This window comes from Gracilinanus agilis, chromosome 3 (assembly GCF_016433145.1).
Source record: "Gracilinanus agilis isolate LMUSP501 chromosome 3, AgileGrace, whole genome shotgun sequence".
Lineage (NCBI taxonomy): Eukaryota > Metazoa > Chordata > Mammalia > Didelphimorphia > Didelphidae > Gracilinanus > Gracilinanus agilis.
Window position 1 is genome coordinate 651,323,047 of NC_058132.1, and position 17,418 is coordinate 651,340,464.

Consider the following 17,418-nt stretch of genomic DNA (forward strand, 5'->3'; position numbering starts at 1 on the left):
TTATTATTATTATTATTATTATTATTATTATTATTATTATTCCTATTGACTCCCAGAGGAGCATAGGGCCGCAACCATCTCACGCCAACGGACTCTGTTCTGGGCAACTTCCACCAACTGGGCATATCTTTGCCAGGTCTCTTTTGGCCTTCCGATTTTTCTCCTCCCTGGTGGGTTCCATATTTTTTTTTCATAGCGTCCTGACTGATGGGACACTGAACTGTTCTTTCCCAGAGTCTGGTATTGGAGACCTTTTCAGGCCATCTGATGTCCAAGATTTGACGTAGGCCTGGAGTTTGTTGGCTTTTGCCAGCACGTGTCATGGACTCTGTTGGAGAGCAATCTTCCAGACCAGGCGATCGTTGGTTTTGTTGGTTTAATGAGGTTGCAGTTTCTATAGCAAGTGAGATTTTTACGGGGTGAGGTTGCTAGCCTCGTGCCCAACCCTCCTCCTTTTTCAGCCGGGCTTGGGACCGTCCTTGGCGGAGCTCAGTTAAATCAACAATTATTCAATGTCTATTTTAAAGGGGCAGCTAAGTGAAAGGCACATGTTAGATTTATTTGTCCAGGACTTTGTGGCCTGTCTGGTATACTAGCTTTTGGTCTCTTTAGTTTAATGATGTATTTATCCATTTGATTGCCATTATTCAAAATTCAAATGGGCAAAGCTCTGAGAATACAAAGATAGATAAAGATAAAATTATATATATATGATATATAATATAGGTATATATATATATGTATATATATATATATATATACACACACACACACACACACACACACACACATACCTTTAAGGAGCTCATGTGGAAGGGGCATGAATTGTATACCATTCAGATCAATTCAACAGAAAAACAAATTGAAGGAATCAAATAGGGAAAGACGTAATAAAACTATCCCCTTCCACAGACAATATAATTATATGTACATAAAAAAATCCTAGAGATTCGACTAAAAATCCTTTTGTTAGATACAATACCTTAATGTAATAAGAATACATTAAGTCTGATTCCTGACACATATAGTGAAGGGAAAGACCTCTTATGCACAGGAAGCTGAGAGTCTTGTACAGAGTTGTGTCCTCATTCTGATTTCCTTGATGATACATCATTTGGACCTCCCCTGGCAGTTCTGATTGGTGGATATTTTATTGAGAGGTAGGCTTGGATGTCTCAATTCCTCTCCTACTATTTCATCATAGGGAGGAAAAGAATTACTCTGTTGAATCCTTACAGTTTCACTAAGTAGGGAAATGCAGCTGATCCATCTTTCTCTGGTACTTTTAAGAAAAACTATTGGGGTCAGCTGGGTGGCTCAGGGGATGGAGAGCCAGGCCCAGAGACGGGAGGTCCTGGGTTCAAATTTGGCCTCAGACACTTCCTAGCTGTGTGACCCTGGGCAAGTCATTTGACCCCCATTGCCTAGCCCTTACTGCTCTTCTGCCTTGGAACCAATACACAGTATTGATTCTAAAATGGAAGGTAAAGGTTTTTTTTTAATTTATATAAAAAAAGAAAAACTATTAACATAATTGACTATATCAACAAGATAGTAACAAAAATCACATGACCATCTTTTCTGACGCAGGGAGGGGAAGGAGACACTTGTAAATAAATTCCATTTATTAAAAAAATACCATTTGACTCTATCAGTAGTTACAGAAAAAAACTTTTCACAAAATACAACTTTCATTCCCATTAAAAACACTTAAAAGCATAGGTACAAATGAATTTTTTCTTAGATTAATAAGTAGTATGTGCTTAAAATCATTAGCAGGCATTTTTTTGTAATAAGGATGGCTTCAAAGTCTTCCTTATAAAATCAGAAATGAAAGAAAAATATCCATTATTACCAATATTATTAATATTTTGTTAGAAATGCTGACAATAGCAATGAGGAGAAAAAGAAATTGAAGGAATCAGAACAGGCAGAGGTAAGACTATCTTTTTTCACAGATAATACAATGATATATAGATATATGTAAAATCCTAAAGATTCAACTGAAAATTAACTGAAACTATCAATAATTTTAGCAAAATAACAGGACCTAAAATAAACCCCCATAAATCATCAAGATTTCTATATATCAACAACAATGTGCCACAAGAAGAGATAATAAAGCCCATTTAAGCTATCATCTGTAGAATGAAATATCTAGTAATATATCTGCCAAAACAAACCCACAAAATGGAATCAGATTTAAATAGTTAGAAAAATATTAACTGTCCATGGATGGGCATAACCAATATAATTAAAATGACAATCCTATCTAAACTATTCTACCTATTCAGTGCCACCCCAGTTAAAATTGCCCCAAAATATTTTAATGAACTAGAAAAAATAATAGCAAAATTAAATTGAAAAAAGGGTAAAGAATATCAGAATTAATGAAAAAATATAAGGAAGGTAGTCTAGCAGTAGCAGATTTTGAACTATATTTTAAAGTGGTAATTATCAAAACTATCTGACATTATAGAAAAGTAGATCAATGGAACAGACTTAAAACAAACAATTGTAAAAGATTACAGTAATCTCATGTTTGAGAAAAGTAAAGATTCAAGTTTTTGGAATAAGAATTCACTGTATGTTAAAAATTGTTGGGGAAACTGGAAAGCTTGCAGAAACTATAAATTAGCTATAGATGGTAGTTAACTAGATATTTAAGTGTAAGAAATAAACAAATTTTAAAGAAAAAATGTAATATCAGTTTATGAAACTCAGCTTCCTCTGGAAATTTTTGGCTAGAACATAACTGTTCTCAATTTTATTTTCACTGACTCTTTCCCCTATAGACCATTCCAAATCTAGATGTTATATCTAGTAAGGACAAAGGAGTTTCCAAAACCCTTGGGGTGGCAGGATTCTTTTTTATAAAAAATAGAAGTTCTTCAAGATGCCTTAACAAAAGGCAAGGATCTGCCTGGTTAAATGTCTTGAAGCCTGAGTGTGACTACCTTTTTAAATTAAGTCCTTGAGAAACTACTAGACCTTCAGAGGCTGGAGTTTGAGGCAATTAAATGAATTAACATAAATATGCTATTAAATAATATAATCCAACATTGATTTTTCTCAGGCAGCTAGATAGCATAGTGAATAGAACAATGGGCTTGGAGTCAGGAATATCTGAGTTAAAATCTAGCTTCTCACAGTGATTCTGAGTAAATCATTTCCCCCTGTTTGCCTCAGTTTCCTCTCTATAAAATGAGCTGGAGAAGGAAATGGCAAACCACTCTAGTATCTTTGCTCATGTTAGATTTAAATTAATAACTACAGGTTCTTATTTTCCAAAGAGTTTATTAATAATCATTTGAAATAAAGAAAGCAGATGGATATATATGGTTTAAAGTCTATTTTTCTGCTCTAAGTCTGATCACATATTTATCCTCCTGCATGACTTTCTTTCTGTTTCTCATGGTGCAATACGCTCCCACACCCCCTCCTTTATTCCCTTTCCCTGCACGTATCCCTGTGCGTTCACATCCATCCATGCAGCATAAGCACAGAAAATGGGATGCAGGAAGTAGGTTGACAGTCCAGGAGTGGATGGGGATGAAATTCCCTTCATACACTAAGAAAATCCCAAATGAGTCAGACATGGCTAATCAACTAAACAACTAAAGGTATATTTTTTTCAACATGACTTCCCTATATCAAGGAGTGTATAATTCCACTCCTCAACTTAAAAAAAAAAAAAAGCACAATAGAAGACTGTCTCTTTCACAATCCTGTCAACAAACTTTTAGCTTTCATTGGATGTCTTGACCTTAATGTTGATTGATTATTGTCTCTCCTATGCTTCATTTATTCTTTACCTTTCCACCATCTCCTTCATAGCCTCATGTTGTCATGCTCCTTCTTCACCATCTCTTCCCCTTTAGTTGTAGAATCATAATCCATTCAACTCTACCATTGTTCCTGGATGGGATGTTGACACTACTCTCCTATCCACTCACTATGGGTTTGTCTTCCCCAGTTCCCACTCTCCTTCACCTAGTTTTTCTCTTCTTGGAATGTAAGTTTCTTGAAGACAAAGACTTTTATTTTATATCTCTTGTGCTTAGCATAGTATTTGGCACAGAATAAATGCTTTGTAAATGCTTTTACATTTTGCATTCATTCGTTCCATTCAGTTTCACTTTATAGGCAGAGCTTTCTAAAATCCTGGATTACCATCATGCCCTACTAAGATGTGAAATAAGGGCTTTAACTTTTTTTTTTACCATTTATTAATATTCATTTTTAACATGGTTACATGATTCATGCTCCTACTTTCCCCTTCACCCCCCACAATCCCCCCACCCATGACCGATGCACATTTCCACTGGTTTTAACATATGTCATTGATCAAGACATATTTCCAAATTGTTGTTAGTTGTATTGGTGTGGTAGTTTAAAGTCTACATCCCCAATCATGTCCACCCCAACCCATGCGTTCAACCAGTTGTTTTTCTTTTATGTATCCTCTCCTGCAGTCCTTCCTCTGAATGTGGGTAGAGTTCTTTACCAGAAATCTCTCAGAACTCTCCTGTGTCATTGCACTGCTGCGGGTACAGAAGTCCATTACATTTGATTTTACCATAGTATATCAGTCTCTGTGTACAATGTTCTTCTGGCTCTGCTCCTTTCACTATGCATCAATTCCTGGAATTCTTTCCAGTTCACATGGAATTCCTCCAGTTTATTATTCCTTTTAGCACAATAGTATTCATCACCAGCATATACCACAATTTGTTCAGCCATTCCCCAATGGAAGGACATACCCTCATTTTCCAGTTCTTTGCCACCACAAAAAGCGCAGCTATAAATATTTTCATATAAGTCTGTTTATCTATGATCTCTTTGGGGTACAAACCCAACAATGGTATGGCTGGATCAAAGAGCAGGCAATCTTTTATACCCCTTTGAGCATAGCTCCAAATTGCCAGCCAGAATGGTTGGATCAGTTCATAGCTCCACCAGCAATGCATTAATATCCCAGTTTTGCCACATCCCCTCCAGCATTCATTACTTTCCCCTTCTTTCATTTTAGCCAATCTTCTAGGTGTGAGGTGATACCTCAGAGTTGTTTTGATTTGCATTTCTCTGATTATTAGAGATTTAGAACACTTTCTCATGTGCTTATTGATACTTTTGATTTCTTTGCCTGAAAATTGTCTATTCATGTCTCTTGCCCATTTATCAATTGGGGAATGGCTTGATTTTTTATACAATTGATTTAACTCCTTGTTTATTTGAGTAATTAGACCTTTGTCAGAATTTTTTGTTATAAAGATTTTTTCCCAATTTGTTGTTTCCCTTCTGATTTTGGCTGCATTGTTTTTGTTTGTACAAAAGCTTTTTAGTTTAATATAATCAAAACCATTTAATTTACATTTTGTAATTTTCTCTAACTCTTGCTTGGTTTTAAAATCTTTCCTTTCTCAGAGATCTGACAAGTGTACTATTTTGTGCTCACTTAACTTATTTATAGTTTCCCTCTTTATATTCAAGTCATTCACCCATTCTGAATTTATCTTGGTGTAGGGTGTGAGATGTTGATCTAAACCTAATTTCTCCCATATTGTTTTCCAAATTTCCCAGCAGTTTTTGTCAAATAGTGGATTCATGTCCCAAAAGTTGGGCTCTTTGGGTTTATCATGTACTGTCTTGCTGATGTCACTTACCCCAAGTCTATTCCACTGATCCTCCCTTCTCTCTCTTAGCCAGTACCATATTGTTTTGATGACTGCTGCTTTATAGTATAGTTTAATATCTGGTACTGCTAGGCCCCCTTTCTTCACATTTTTTTCATTATTTCCCTTGATATTCTTGATATTTTGTTATTCCAATGAAATTTGTTATAGTTTTTCCTAATTCAGTAAAGAAGTTTTTTGGTAGTTTGATAGGTATGGTGCTAAATAGGTAAATTAATTTGGGTAGAATGGTCATTTTTATTATGTTAGCTCATCCTACCCATGAGCAATCAATGGTTTTCCAATTGTTTAGATCTAGTTTTATTTGTTTGGAAAGTGTTTTGTAGTTGTTTTCATATAATTGCTATGTTTGTTTTAGTAGATAGATTCCTAAGTATTTTTATTGTCTGGGGTGATTTTAAATGGTGTTTCTCTTTCTACCTCTTGCTGCTCTAATGTGTTGGAAATATATAGAAATGCTGATGATTTATGTGCATTCATTTTGTATCCTGCAACTCTGCTAAAGTTGTTATTTCTAAAAGCTTCTTAGTTGATTCTCTGGGATTTTTAAAGTAGACCATCATATCATCTGCAAAGAGTGATAGCTTAGTCTCCTCGCTGCCTATTTTGATACCTTCAATTTCTTTTTCTTCTCTAATTTCTACTGCTAGTGTTTCTAGTACTATGTTGAATAATAGAGGTGATAATGGGCATCCTTATTTCACTCCTGATCTTATTGGGAAGGCTTCTAATTTATCCCCATTGCATATGATGCTTGTTGATGATTTTGGTTATATACTGTTTATTATTTTTAGGAAAGGTCCTTCTATTCCTATCCTTTTCAATGTTTTCAATAGGAATCGATGCTGTATTTTGTCAAAGGCTTTTTCAGCATCTATTGAGATAATCATGTGATTTTTGTTTGTTAGATTGTTGATATGGTCAATTATGTGGATGGTTTTCCTAATGTTGAACCATCCTTGCATTCCTGGTATAAATCCCACCTGATCATGGTGGATGATCTTCTTGATTACTTGCTGGAGTCTCTTTACTAGTATTCTATTTAAGATTTTTGCATCTATATTCACTAGGGAGATTGGTCTGTAGTTTTCTTTCTCTGTTTTTGATCTTCCTGCCTTTGGAATCAGTACCATATTGTGTCATAAAAGGAATTTGGTAGGACTCCTTCTTTGCTTATTATACCAAATAATTTGTATAGCATTGGGATTAGTTGCTCTTTGAATGTCTGATAGAATTCACGTGTGAATCCATCAGGCCCTGGCGATTTTTTCTTAGGGAGTTCTTTGATGGCTTGTTCAATTTCTTTTTCTGATATGGGATTGTTTAGGTATTCTATTTCTTCTGCTGTTAATCTAGGCAATTTATATTTTTGTAAGTATTCATCCATATCTCCTAGATTATTATATTTATTGCCATATAATTGGGCAAAATAGTTTTTAATGATTGCTTTAATTTCCCCTTCATTAGAGGTGAGGTTTCCCTTTTCATCTTTGATACTGTCCATTTGGTTTTCTTCTTTCCTTTTTTTTATTAAATTGACTAGTACTTTGTCTATTTTATCTGTTTTTTCAAAGTACCAGCTTCTAGTCTTATTTATTAATTCAATAGTTCTTTTACTTTCGATTTTATTAATTTCTCCCTTGATTTTTAGTATTTCTAATTTAGTTTTCATCTGGGGATTTTTAATTTGCTCGTTTTCTAGTTTTTTAAGTTGCATGCCCAATTCACTAATCTCTGCCCTCCCTAATTTGTTAATATATGCACTCAAGGATATAAATTTCCCCCTGAGTACTACCTTGGCTGCATCCCACAGAGTTTGGTAGGATGTCTCATCTTTGTCATTCTCTTCAATGAAATTGTTGATTGTTTCTATGATTTCTTCTTTGACTAACTGGTTTTGGAGAATCATATTATTTAATTTCTAATTAGTTTTTGAATTGCCTGTCCAGGTGCCCTTACTAATTATTATTTTTATTGCATTATGATCTGAGAAGGTTACACTTATTATTTCTGCTCTTTTGCATTTTTGCAATGTTTCTGTGCCCTATTACATGGTCAATCTTTGTGAATGTACCATGTGCAGCTGAAAAGAAGGTGTATTCCTTTTTGTCCCTATTTGTTTTTCTCCACATACCAATTAAATCTAATTTTTCTAGGATTTCTAGGACTTCATTCACCTCTCCTGCCTCTTTCTTATTTAGTTTTTGGTTTGATTTATCAAGGGCTTAACTTTTATATATAGATGCATACACATATAGATGAAAGAAGAAATAACTTAGTCTAAAAAGTCAGTTCTCAGGTTTGCACTTTTCAAGTTTATAATTTGGTCCTGCTATATTTAATTCTATTTGTGAATGTGCCCATCCCAACAGGAGTGAGAACTGTTAACTTGCTATTTCAGAGTTAAAGAAGAATAATTCCAAATGATAATAGGAAAATGCTTTTTCAACTACACCTCTGCCATCCAGTAAGGAGTTATCCATATGTCTCAGACATTTTTATCTGAGACTCTTCTGTTCTACATTCAAGTCAGTTTGTTTCAACCCATGAGTCATTTTTGTTTGTATTTTTACTTAAGGAGTAAACGATGTCAAGTTACTGTATTATATTTTGTATTAATTTATATTATTATTTATTATAGTTATGATTATAGTTGCTACTCTAGTTACTGTGGCAACACATTTATCCATAGCCCCTGCTTCTGCTGGCCTCCAGAAGCAGCTGAAAATGAGGCTAAAAGGATCATGGCACTCTGGGTTTGATGTAAAGAAAGACTTCCTAATAATAGCAACTACCCCAAAGTGGGAATTACTGCCCTTGAAGATCTAGGAATTCCCTTTGTTGAAACAAAGGTCAAAAGACTTGTTGGGGATGGAAGGAATATTTGTTCAGTGGATAGCTGGATTCTGAGGTTTCTTCTGCTTCCTCTGACATTCTGTGAGTCAGCAGCATCACTCTGTCTTCTTCTCATGTTGACATAATGTAACCCCTTGGAGAACGCTTCCTCTCCCGTGCTAGATACAAGAAGTGTTCAGACTTCTCTGCTTGTTCTATCCCTTCTTCCTGGGGTTCCAACTATACAATTGCCTCACTTTCCAGCAGGGAGAGCTCTCCCCTCCCTTTTCCATTTTTCAGGCTCGAGAATTCATTCACAGAAGGACATCAGTGATGACATTTCTCATGTTTTAAAACAGACTCCAAAATTAGCTGTTATTTTCCCACCTATAATCTACCCACTTCTCAGACTGAAGAAATAATGCATGAACCATCCAAGAATAGAATTGAAATGACTTTGAGTCCACTTGGAAACAAATTATCAATGAGAAGCTGCCAGCTGGACTTCATAAATGTAGACGAAAATGGACAATTGTCTCAAGTATTACTATACAGATGTTGGTGTTGTGGTTCCATCAGTATAAAAGCTTATTGATAGATGATGCTTATAGCAGAAATAATTTTAGAACTGGAATTCCAGACCAGGAAAGGCCTGGGTTCAAATCTTTTCTCCAATATGGATTATGTGACTATGGCCAAGTTATATAATTTCTTCACAACCTCAGTTTCTTAATCTGTAAAATGGAGACATAGAAACCTATAGTACCACACCCTATGGGTTGTTGTGATGTGAGGAAGTCAGTTAGACATATATTAAGTGCCTTCATGTGCTGGGCAGTATGCTAAATCCTGTGGATAACAAAGAAAGGGAAAGGACAATCTCTGTACATCCCACCCCACCCCCCAGCTCACAATCTAGTGAGGACAGCATGCAAATAATGATGGAGAAACAAGATGTTCATATCGATATTTATCATACCTATGTGTAAATGTACTGTCTTTGGGTATTGAGGTCATTAGATCCTGAGGTCCTGGGTCATTGCATTGTTGCTAGTACAGAAGTCCATTACATTCTATTTTACCACAGTGTATTGGTCTCTGTGGACAGTGTTCTTCTGGCTCTGCTCCTATCGCTCTGCATCAGTTCCTGGAGGTCTTTCCAGTTCACATGGAATTCCTCCAGTTCATTATTCCTTTGAGCACAATAGTATTCCATCACCAGCATTTACCACAATTTGTTCAGCCATTCCCCAATTGAAGGACATACCCTCATTTTCCAGTTTTTTGCCACCACAAAAAGCGCAGCTATAAATATTTTCATACAAGTCTGTTTATCTATGATCTCTTTGGGGTACAAACCCAACAATGGTATGGCTGGATCAAAGGGCAGGCAATCTTTTATACCCCTTTGAGCATAGCTCCAAATTGCCAGCCAGAATGATTGGATCAGTTCACAACTACACCAGCAATGCATTAATGTCCCAGTTTTGCCACATCCCCTCCAGCATTCATTACTCTCCCCTTTTTCATTTTAGCCAATCTACTAGTTGTGAGGTGATACCTCAGAGTTGTTTTGATTTGCATTTCTCTAATTATTAGAGATTTAGAACACTTTCTCATGTGATAATTGATACTTTTGATTTCTTTATCTGAAAATTGCCTATTCATGTCTCTTGCTCATTTATCAATTGGGGAATGGCTTGATTTTTTTATACAATTGGTTTAACTCCTTATATATTTAAGTAATTAGACCTTTGTCAGAGTTTTTTGTTTTAAAGATTTTTTTCCCAATTTGTTGTTTTCCTTCTGATTTTGGCTGCATTGTTTTTGTTTGTACAAAAGCTTTTTATTTTGATATAATCAAAATCATTTATTTTGCATTTTGTAATTTTCTCTAACTATTGCTTGGTTTTAAAATCTTTCCTTTCCCAGAGGTCTGGCACGTAAACTATTCTATGTTCACTTAACTTATTTATAGTTCTCCTCTTTATATGGACCTAAATTTTTAATTCAAGTTCTTTGACTCAGATCCAACACTTTAAACAAGTTGTCTCCTGTGTCTGGAATGCCCTCCTTCTAGAATCCCCGTATCCCTTCAAGGCTCAGCTACTAAGAAGAATTTTTCAGATTTCTATAATTGGTAATCTTCTCAACAATCCTCTATGATCCTGCAATTTGGTATAGTTTTTGTTCTTACATTTATTTTGTATTTATATGGACTTAATTGTATATAGGTAGTATTATACTTTATGTTAATTTTATATATTTTGGATTTACATCAAATGAGTTAGTGTATGTAAAGCACTTTGTAAAGTATGCTATGTAAATGCTTGTGGTTTAAACACTACTCATTATTTTTATTATAAATCCCAGTTATTATTATTATTTCACTGTTTCCATGTGATTATTTCAACCCAGATTAATATTAAACTATTTAATGAGAAGGTTTATTTGCATCTTAGTTTCCCCAATAATTAATAGTATATGGCTGCTAATGAATGCTATTATTCCATCAATTAATCTATTGATTAACATAATGATAGTGGAACATCTCTAAGTTAAGTATAATGGGATGCAAATTTGAAAAAAATTCTTAAAATTTTAATCTGTGTTTGTGCTCAACTTATACTACAGGGATTATTCCTCCTAATTTAGGAAGACTAATTCTTCTAAAAGGGGGAATTAGACAAAATAATAGAACAAAAATATAATATAAAAGTTTACTGAATAAATGGAATAGGAAATTTTGAGAAAGCAACAAAATTAGACTTATTTCTTTAAGAACTATATACATATGTTTAGAAATGGTTTCCAAATGTATCTTGTCTGGAAACTCAGGTTTTTTTTTAAATTTCTTTTTATTTTTATTTTTTAAACCCTTAACTTCTGTGTATTGGCTCATAGGTGGAAGAGTGGTAAGGGTGGGCAATGGGGGTCAAGTGACTTGCCCAGGGTCACACAGCTGGGAAGTGCCTGAGGCCAAATTTGAACCTAGGACCTCCATCTGTAGGCCTGATTCTCAATCCTCTGTGCTACCCAGCTGCCCCTGGAAATTCAGGTTTTAAGTATGTTTTAATAATAATTTGTCAAAAGTGGATGAAGGGTTTCATATATCAAATTATAAAGAAAGTAAAATTATTCCCCAATTTTAAAAGTGTCTGATGATTTAGAAAACAAATCATTTGAGTTAGAACTTCATGATTTATTTTTTAAGATTCTATTAAAAATTTTTTTAAACCCTTACCTTCCATCTTGGAATTAATACTGTGTATTGGTTCCAAGGCAGAAGAGTGGTAAGGATAGGCAATGGGAGTCAAGTGACTTGTCCAGGGTCACACAACTGGGAAGTGTCTGAGGCCAGATTTGAACCTAGGACCTGGCTCTCAATCCACTGAGCCACCCAGTTGCTCTCTATCTTCTATTTTTAAGATGTCTTTTAAGATTTGATTTTTTAAGATTTTTAAAAGATTTTATCAGGTATCACATGGGTGGATGGGGATATAACTAGGTATATTGACCCAAAATGAGCACCTTAGCACACAAAGCAATAATATGGAAATAGGTCTTGATCAATGACACATGTAAAACCCAGTGGAATTGTGTGTTGGTTATGAGAGGGAATGGGGGAGGGGAGGGATAGAACATGAATCCTATAACTATGGGAAAACGTTGTAAATTAATTAATTAATTATAAAATTTTAATTAAAAAAAGATTAGATCAGGCACAGGGATTTCATAAAGATAAAAATGGTAAATGATATATCTATATACACAAATCTATAGGCTCCCGTGTAATTCTGATTAGGGGTATATGAAAAACCTTATAGATGTGGCTTATAGATAAGTGATCCAGGGGAAGAGTGGGCTACTCACTCCTCCATGAATCAGGGGAATTGAGGGAATTGAGAGGACGAGGTCAGTAAGTGGTGAATTGTGGGAATGGAGTGAACCACAGTAACTCCATCTCGTCACTCGGTTCTAGAGCTACCTCAGGTCCCTTTCTATTCAATTGTGGGACCACTTTCTGTCTTAACTGATTGTGGAAACTGGAAGAAAACCTTGTTGTGTTCTTCGAACTTAGTCCAGTGAGGCTGGGAAGCCAGACCACCTGCGCCTGTTGTTTGGAGTCCCTTCACAAAGGATCCAGGTTAAAGTGACCAGAAATGGGATCAGATGCTTTGATTGGCACAAGGAGTTTTCTCACAATTTCCATCTCAAGCCACCCATGTTTGTCTTATCTGAAAACTGGCTCGAATTGTTCCGTCAGTTATCATTTCCGTGCTCCTTTCATTGCTCACAGACACATGGGGGAAGAAGGCCTCCTCTTTTCCTGATTTCCGGGAATTGCATTTGTTCACTCTCCCCATTCTAAGTTGAAAAGCCCCTAATCTTTTCTCCAATTAGAAATCTAACGTTGCATCCTGATTGTTTCCTTTTAATTTATTGGTTGTCTTTAATTAATTGTTTAATATAGAAACTTCTATCTCCCTCTGTATTTGGAGTCTAGGGGTTCAGTCTTGATTTGTTAGGCAATTGGCATTCATCACTTAATGAATCAAAATGCTCGGAAGCACAACTCTTCGTTTCCTCTGTCATTTCATCTTTCACCCACTCCAGCACTGAGAGACACTTGAAGAATCCCTGGGAATGTACTGTGCAAAAGTTTGTTTAGAACAGAAGTGAATTAAAGCAGCTCTCAACTTGACCCTAGAATAGAAGGATTGAATTGCTCAGATCAGTGTCTGGAGACAGATTCTACACCCCTTTGAAACTCCCCCTGTTGGATTCCAGACTGTGGCAACATCCCACCAGTGTTTGAGGCAGGATGGATGGGAGCTAAAATTGGTCTCTCCCTTTTCTTGAATGATTAATGCTAGGCAAGACACCGGGTTGCCCTGAAATGCCTTTAGTTCATGGGCTGTAACAGGCACTGGCAGGATTCCCAGATATATTTGTTTCAACCAACTATGCAGGCAACCCCCCCTGTGGAGAGAGAACCCAACAATCACCAGCGCAGCTGCTTGGAGTACAGTGGGAAGTAAATGATCTGTGTAGGAGCCAGCACGGAGACGTGGTGTACACAGAGATATAGTAGGAGCACTTTTTCCCATGTTAAATAGACAGGAGGAGGTGTATGTTATGGGTCAGTCAGATAGCCAGAACAGAAAACACCAGCTGACTGAAAGGGGGAGTGTGTGGTTGGGGGGAGGAGAGCTAGACTTGGACTCGGGGAGATCTGGTCTGGAATCTTGCCTCTGACACTTGCTGGATGACCAAGGAAAAGTTATCTCGAGGCCCCAAACATCGGTTTCCTCATTGGCCAAATGAAGATTTCCATAGTTCTTGACTTGTGTTGTCATTACCAGGACCAAATAAGATCAGGTGCCTTCTAAATATTGGGTAAATAGTGGGTAATAGTACATCATTTTCGTTCATCCTAAGGCTCTCCGGCATTTTCCAATCACGAGTCAAGTTGTTGGGCAACGAGATCAAGAAATGAAATGCCTCTAATGGAAAGGATTTGGGGGTGTCTGTGTGAGAGAGACAGAGAGAGACACAGGCATGAGCGCAGACCTACAGATAAACAGAAACACAAAGAGAGAAAGAAGAGACAGAAACAGAGAGAGACAGAGGGAGGAGAGAGGGAGAGACACACAAAGAGGGATAAAAGGAAAAGAGGGTGAAAGAGACAGACAGAAAGTACTCAATGAAGAAACTGCATACTATGATTTTTTTTTAATTCTCTGAAGCAGGTGGTCATAAATCCCTTCCCAAAATGCATTGCTGGCAAGGGCATGAAACCAAAGCTCAATAAACCTCCTGTTCTTAATGGCAGTCAAAGCAGCTGAGTTCATCACATTATACAGGGTACTAAATGTTATTTTAGAGCAGTGAAAGACACAACACATGAAAAAGAATATGATGAGTTAGGCAATTTGCAAGTTCCAACAGGTGTAGATGAAGGAAGCTGTAGCCCCTATTAGTTAAGCATCTAGGAGAATGGGGGAAGGGAAGGGGATAGAGGTAAGTTGTTATAAGAATTGAAATGAAAACACAGAATTCGGGCTTGTTGAGCATTCCCCAGAATGCCAGTATTTAGGAAGACAGGTCCATTAAAACCTTATTGGCTTAGGTCCTTGGAATTTACTAAAATTGTCTTCCCAATAGAACTTGTGACCCAGAACCCTAGACTCTAGATTTGCACAAAGTGAGCTCACCCTTGGAGGCTTCTCAACAGGGCAATTTTGTCTTCCCCTAGCGGATTTTCTAACTTCTGAATATTCCTTTTATAATTTGAATCTCAGTTTTCACAGACGTGGTTAAAGTGGCCTTCAGCTCATGTGGAGTCACTCAAGATCTTAACAGCGCATATTAAATACAAGATTTATTCCATCACAGTCCCCTCTCAACCTAACTCAGAGAGTTCAAATTAGTGGCAGGAGCCCATAAAAAGTCAATTCAATTGCCCTCCATATTAGCTAGGTACCATTTATTCCCCTTCCCCTAACAGAACTGTAATGTTCCATATTCCCATTCTTTTACACTGTGGTTTTGAAGGGAAATGGATTTGAGATTTCTGGAGTCCTCATGAGAAGCTCCATGGAGCTTCAATGAATCACATCTTCATCCCATGGCCCCAAACTATTGGAAAGGCTTAGCTCCCCATTGGGAAACCAGACAAGGTTTCTATAAAGACACATCGATTCTTCATAATATGGTAAATCATACTTTCCCAAAGTGAACCATAAAGGCTCTCAACCTTCTTATCCTACCTTAAAAGCTAGAATGACGCCACTCCCATAAAGTCACAAACTCAGAGATGCCAGAGACAACACATTTCCCATCAGAAAAGCACTGTTTGAATAATAGTCATAGGACACACCAAGTCAGTTTAACTGTTTTACCATGGGCAGCCATAAAAGTTCTCAATCTTATTTACTGCAATCAGAGCTCAGATGATTCCTTCTCCCTCGTGTCCTTGTATCACACTCTCAAAGTCTCCCTGAAGAACTTTGGTGTTGATTGTGAAAAATGGGAGACGTTGCCAGAGGACCATCCAATATGGCATGTCCACATCAAAGAAGGCATCGTGCTCCAGGAGCAAAGAATAATCGCATTAGCTCAAAAGAAACACAACATGCACAAAATCAGAGACATCTCCATCCCAAAAGTTCTTATGGCTATTCGTGTCCAACCTGTGGTAGAACCTTCTGGGCTCACCTAGGTCTGATCAGCCACAGTCAGACACACGGTACATTGAACTTGACATGGAGATGTCGTTTTGGACCTCTTTGAGTACAATGGACAGCAACCATTTCCTGATCCCATAAAGAAATAAATTTAAGGATAGTAGAGGGATAACCTTTTTTTTCCCCATCAGAAATACATCATTTAAATGGCTCCTGATCAATGACACATGTAAAACCCAGTGGAATTGCACGTCATCTACTGGAGGGGGGTGGGGAGAGGGGAAGGAAAGAATATGAATCTTGTAACCATGGAAAAACATTCTAAATTAATTAAATTTAGCTTAAAAAATTAAATTAAATTTAAAAAAGAAAAGAAATGTATCCTTTGCTTTCTATCATTTCCCAATGTAGCTTATTCTGGGGTTATTCTTCTAGACATAAGGGTGTTATATATACACCTCGTCTTCTAGCTTATTGGAAGCCCTTTTCTTTCTAGAAGATTTAGTTGCTAATGCTGAAATTATTGAACTGAACCCCTTCTGCTCCTAAGATATTTATGCTGAAAAATGGGAAATGGTCAGAGAAAAGGACATTAACTCTCACCATAGCACCTTCAAAAGCAGTTGAAGTAATATAAATCAACTCTTTAGAAAGTTGGAGATAGCTAAGTTGGTCAGTGGTTAGAGAGCCAGGCCTAGAGACAAGAAATCCTGGGCTCAAATTTGACCTCAGACACTTCCTAGTTGTGTGACCCTGGACAAGTCACTTAACCCTCATTGCCTACCCTTACCACTCTTCTGCCTTAGAACCAATACACAGTATTGACTCTAGGACAGAAGGGAAGGTTTTTTTTTAAAGAAAAGAAAGTATAATCTACAGAAGAGAGAAAGGTAGATATTAAGTGCTAAGAAATTTCTTGATGCCTTTTTTCCTAAAATAACATTGATGAAAAGCTCTGAAAATTCACTATAATGTATCATTTTTCAGTTGTTAGTAATAACATAATTATGAATGACTATACTATTTAAAATATTTTAGAATCATTTGGTGCAAAGGGATTGATGTCAGAGTCCAAAAAGATCATTTAGCCCAACATTCCTTTCAACACAGAAACTTACTCTACAATATCCCTGACAAATGATGATTTTGCCTCCTCTTGAACACTTCTAATAACAGCGAGCTCACTAACTCATATATTGGCCCATTCAGTTCCTGTATAACTTTGTTAGAAACAGCATCCTTATCCTGAAATCTACCTCTCTGTAATTTCTGCCCATTATTCCTAGGTTTGGAGATGCACAGAATGAGTCTAATCCCTCTTCCAGTCCTTAAAATAGTAGAAGTCTTTCTATAAAATTAAGATGAGCACATATGATTTTTTAAACCCTTAACTTCTGTGTATTGGCTCCTTGGTGGAAGAGTGGTAAGGGTGGGCAATGGGGGTCAAGTGACTTGCCCAGGGTCACACAGCTGGGAAGTGTCTGAGGCCGGATTTGAATCCAAGACCTCCCGTCTCTAGGCCTGACTCTCAATCCACTGAGCTACCCAGCTGCCCCCCACATATGATTTTTAATCTCTGATTTAGGATTTCCCCAGACTTGGTCTATTTCCATTAATCCCGAGAAGGTTCATATACTTGGTCAAGAGAAATGTCACCATAGAAACTACAAATAGCTAATGTTTATTTAGATGTCACT